At 44.4% G+C, this 5,520-nt stretch overlaps 1 pseudogene; it reads left to right on the top strand.

Annotated features, from left to right (window-relative positions):
* The first annotated feature begins 356 nt into the window (after positions 1 to 356).
* On the top strand, positions 357 to 675 carry Gm8888 (annotated as a pseudogene).
* The last annotated feature ends 4,845 nt before the right edge of the window (positions 676 to 5,520 follow it).

Below are 5,520 nucleotides of genomic sequence, written 5' to 3'. Positions count from 1 at the left end.
CCCCAGCCCTCTCTGTTCGGTTGAGGGATCTCCCCTACACCACTCTCCCCGTTTCCAGGCCTCTACCCTGGTGCCCAAGGAACAAGATAATCTTAAAACTCTTCATGGTCTCTGTTAGTCAGCTTCCTGTCACTGTGACAAGATAGCTGGGAGGAAACAACTTATACAAGAGATTTCTTCAGCTCAGGGTTCCAGAGCTTCGGTCGCACAGGAATTGAACCTGTTAGTCAGGGCCTGTGGTGAGGCCCTCATCATATGAGAGTGTGAAGCCAAGTCGCCCCACTTACCTGGTGGCAGCAAGAAAGCAAAGGAGAGTTAGGACTTCCTGTCCTGCCCGCCATCGCAGAGCAGCAGCCATGGCCCTGCGCTACCCCATGGCCGTGGGCCACACTCAACAAGGGCCACAAGGTGATGAAGAAGAATGTCAGCAAGCTGAGACACAGCCGGCAGCGCCGCGCCTTACGGCGGGAACCTCACCAAGCACACCAAGTTCGTGGGGGACATGATCCGGGAGTGTGCGGCTTCATGCCATGGGAGTTGCTCAAAGTGTCCAAGGACAAGCGCGTACTCAAGTTCGTTAAGAAGAGGGTGGGCACGCACATTCGCGCCAAGCGAAGGCGGGAGGAGCTGAGCAACGGGCTGGCAGCCATGAGGAAGGCGGCGGCCAAGGATTGATGAACCCTCCCCCAATAAGAGAGAGAGAGAGAGGGGAGAGAGAGAGAGAGAGAGAGAGAGAGAGAGAGAGAGAGAAGAAAGTACATGGGTCCCAACCTTTCAAGTTCACCCCCCACTAGCTAATTAAACTTCTCACCAGGTCCCATCCCCTACCAGTTCAGCACCTCCTAACGGTGCCACAAGCAGGGCACCAATCCTTTGGTACATGGGCCTCTAGAAGCATTCTAGGTTGAAGTGATAGCACTCTAGCTCTTCATAATTTTTTTTTCTTTATTGGGCTGGAGAACTGACACAGTGGTTAAGAGTCCAGAGCTACGGTTCTCAACCCGTGGGTCGCGACCCCATCGGGAAACACCGATAATTTAGATTACAATTCACAGCAGTAGCAAGATTACAGTTATGAGGTAGCAATGAAAATAATTTCATGGTTGGGGCTCACCACAGCATGAGGAACTGTCCATTAAAGAGTCTCAGCCTTAGGAAGGCCACTTCTTGTCGGAAGACACTTCCGGGAGAGCCAAACTCAGTCCCCAGCACCCACATGGCAACTAAGAAACATGTAAATTTTACATAAGAAACACAATTCTGTTCCAAGGGAATCTAATGTCCTCCTCATCTGGCCTCTGTAGCCATCAGGTACATGGTGGTACAGATGCAGGCAAAACACACATACACAGGGGAAGATTTTTAAAATATCTTTTATTTTATCTATCACCTGGGATGATTTTTAACGTTTTTTCTTTTGCTTTGTTTTTTTTTTTTCTTTGTTGTTTTTGTTGTTATTTTGTTTTGGGTTTGTTTTCCCTTTTGATATTTGATTAGAGCATTGGTTACCTCTTTTTTTTTTGACCACTGTATTTTTAGATAAATCACCCATAAGCATTAGCTTCTGAGCTGCCAACAACTCTGAGTCTAGAGTAGAGGTATCCAGTGGAGTCGGCTGTTTGAGCATAGTTTCATGGTTTTGTTTGGTTGTTTTGTTTTAAGATTTATTTATTTTATGCATGTGAGTTCACTGTTGCTCTCTTCAGACACACCAGAAGAGGGCATCAGATCCCATTACAGATGGTTGTGAGCCACCATGTGGATGCTGGGAATTGAACTCAGGACCTCTGGAAGAGCAGTCAGTGCTCTTAACCACTGAGCCATCTCTCCAGCCCAATTATAGCTTCTTAAACTGTGGGCTGCAACTCCACCTGGGGTCAGATAACTGTATGGGGGGGGGAGGGCTTTGGTCACAAATGGAAACTTTCTGAGGGCACAGCAATGAAACTTTAATTCACAATCAGCTGTATAAAGAACTTCAGGAGTTTCTAGCAGCAGGCACCCATGATGCCACAGAGGAATTCACTACAGCTTTGCCTCTGAACACACAACGTGGGCACTTTGCACAGTACCTGCAGATGCTGCCCAAAAATGCCTCAGCCAGGATTCATGGTGAGTATATCCTATGAATTGTAGACTTCTGCTGTACATACAGAGTATTCTGATCCAAGTAGAAACCTAATGGTTTGTGGAACACACAGACCGACTGGGTAATTTTGTTATTTGAAATTTTCATGCATATACAATTTATTCTGATGGTTCACTTTTATTCTCCCCCCCCCCAATCTCCTTCCCATCCCTATCAATACTCCCTACCTCTGCCAATCTCCCAGATTCAGAACTGTGGGTTTTGTTATCTGTGTGTATGCATTAAGTATAAGTATCCAGTCATTAGTATAAGTATCCATAAGTATCCAGTTATTAGTCATTAATGTGTCCATGACTGAAGTCAGTGATTTCCCCTCGCAGTAAGTTCAGCAATGATGACTAAGGCCTCCGGGGGTCCCTCTTCCATCCACTTCTGACTCTTGATAAGCTATTCTTACACAGACCCAATGCAGTCATCCCCAGCTGTGAGTTGGTGATGGCTATGGCGGTCCATTGCCCAGGAGATGGTATAGAGCTGTGCTCTCTGAGTTTTGTCAACTTGACACAGCTCCATGTTGAAGAGGGGATCTCAACGGAGAAATTGCTTTTATCAGATTGACACGTGGGCAAGTTTGTGGGACGTGCTCTGGAAGAACAATTGATGTTGGAGAGCTCACTCCACTGTGGGCCGTGCCACCCCTGGGCATGTATCTTTGGGTTGTATAAGTCTCACTGAGCAAGCATGAAAAGCAAGCCAGCAAGCATCCAACCTCCACCATCTCTGCTTTGGTTCCTGCCTTGAGTTCCTGCTATGTCTTTTCTCCGTGATGGACGTCCGTAAAGAGAAGCAAACCCTTTCCTCCCTGAGTTGCTTCCAATCATTGTATTGTCACAGTGACAGAAGACAGAGCAAGTCAGGGGCCTTTCTGTTTATATACCACCTCATGCGTTCTTTCTCCTCCCTCCTCTGCAGTGGTCCCAGAGCCTCGGGGAAGATGCTATGTCTTACTCAGACCCAGTACTCAGCCCTCATTCTCAGCACCTGTGTAGCTACAAACCTCCATATTCATCCACTGAAAAGACAGGCTTTTCTAATTCAGGGTGAGAGTGCTGTTTGTTTATGAGTATGACAATTTAGAAGGCAGTTTGATGCTGTGTTGATTTAGCTAAATAGCAGTATTCAGTTCTAGCCTAGGGCTTATGATCCTCTCCACCCTGTTTTGTTGCTTTGTTTTGTTTTGAAACCAGGGTCAAGTACCAGGAATATATTCTGTATGCCCTTCCTGTAGCTTGGGTCTCAAATGCAAACAGAGAGCGGTTGGTCACCCTATTGCCATAGTGTTACCATTTCACACCTTGCTTGTCAAGTCGTTGTCATAGATCATAGGATTAATAATAGCTGGGCACAGCCCTCATGCCTCTCCTGACCCCAGTAGCCTGGGCCTATGTGAGCTGCCAGGAAGGAGGAAGCTTCCATCAGGGTTCCAGACTTCTGATATTCTCTTATCATCATTCTTCAGCATGTGAGCATCACTTACTATTTCTTTGGACTGTATCATATTAGAATGTTTGATTTGAAAAGTTGCTGTTCAAGTTGATGACTTAAGTTTCATTTTACAAAAGCAATAAATGAATTTTGACTTGGAATTACAGTAGAACTTCCAATGGCCTCAAACATACTTCTCCATTTTGTACTAGGTATGCATGCAAACTGGCTTTCTCTGCACCTGACAGTTAGCAATTGAAAACATCAATCAACTTGAAAAGCATTGATGACAGTTTACATTCACACAAGATTTGTTTCTTTATTTAAGAATAAATAAGTACTTCTATTTTATTAGCTTGCGAATTTATTTTCATCTTTAATACATTGTAAAATTATATGCATACAGAATAAAATCTTTATAATTTCTGCATGACTAAGTGTTTGATTGATATACCTATTTGATATACCTACATACCCGAGGTCATGTGAAAATATCTCAAGCAGAGGAAGTCTCAACAGAAAAACATTTAACAAGTTCTGAACGAGTCACAGCGGGTCTGCAGTTTGATTTCCACATATCCTAATCTTTAATAAAACCAAAACTCAAGTAATGAGAAAGGAACGTAAGTGTAGTCATATAGATTAGATTCAGTCGTATGAACTACATTCAATTATATGAGCTACATTCAATCATATGGACTATAGTCAATCATATGAACTACATTCAATCATATGAACTACAGTCCATCATATGAACTACACTCAATCCCATGGAATACAGTCAGTCATATGAAGTACAGTCAGACATGACTATATGGTATGACGCCTGTCCTGTCTGTCCTTCCTTCATATATCCAAGCCTTCCTGGGGATAAAGTGAGTGTTCCACCAGAAGGCATGTAGTGAGAGGCCCGATCTCACTGATCCCTTTCAGTAGACCAGAGTGAGCTGCTTTCTACCTACTAGCCAGTGGTTCACAACCCCTGGGGGTCGCCTGACTCTTTCACAGGGATGGCATATCAGGTATCCTACACATCAGATATTTGCATTATGAGATTCATAACAGCAGTAAAATTACAGTTATGAAGTAACAGCAAAACATTTATGGTTGGGGTCACCACAACATGAGGAACTCTAGTAAAGGGTCACAGCATGAGGAAGGATGAGAGCCACTATGCTGGGCCTCTCCTGAAATCCTGGCCCACAGAAACTGTAGACAACAAGCCTCTACTGTTTTGAGACACTAGAGTGGGGTGGTTTCTTACTCAGCAAGAGCTAGCTCGCACCACAGTGAAATGCTTCCCTGGCATTGGGTTGATGCTGAGAAATAAGGGGATGTGTTTCTCTTTTTTTAATTGTCTATCTGCACACTTTAAAAAACTAGAAACAAATTTTTCTAATCTGTTTAGATATTTCAAATGAAGCCTATTCATCGACTTGAATCAATAGCTAAAAATATAATAGAAGCATCCTCCAAAGAGTTCTATGAGGGTGACTGAAAGGTGGGGGGTCAATAATCAAACTAAGAAGCCGGGCGGTGGTGCATACCTTTAATCCCAGCACTTGGTTGGCAGAGGTAGGCGGATTTCTGACTTCGAGGCCAGCCTAGTCTACAGAGTGAATTCCAGGACAGCCAGGGCTATACAGAGAAACCCTGTCTCAAAAAAATAACAACAACAACAACAATAATAATAATCAAACTAAGAGAAGTCTGGGTAGAGAACTTCAGATTTAAGAGGGAAAATAGTCCCAACAGATAGATCTACAAATCAACCCTGCACCCAAGGCTCCCGGAACACCAAGGGAGAGGGCGTGGGAAGATTGCGAGCACCAGAATATCAGGGAGTTTGCTGTGAGACCAGGGCTCCCAGGAATGTCAGAAGCTACACACATAAAGTCTCACCAGCATCACCCCCTAAGCAGGAGCTGAACACAGACAACAGTAGA

Source organism: Mus musculus, chromosome 15 (genome assembly GCF_000001635.26).
Source record: "Mus musculus strain C57BL/6J chromosome 15, GRCm38.p6 C57BL/6J".
Taxonomy (NCBI): Eukaryota; Metazoa; Chordata; class Mammalia; order Rodentia; family Muridae; genus Mus; species Mus musculus.
The sequence above is the reverse complement of the archived record's forward strand: the minus strand, read 5'-3'. Positions and strand labels throughout refer to the sequence as shown.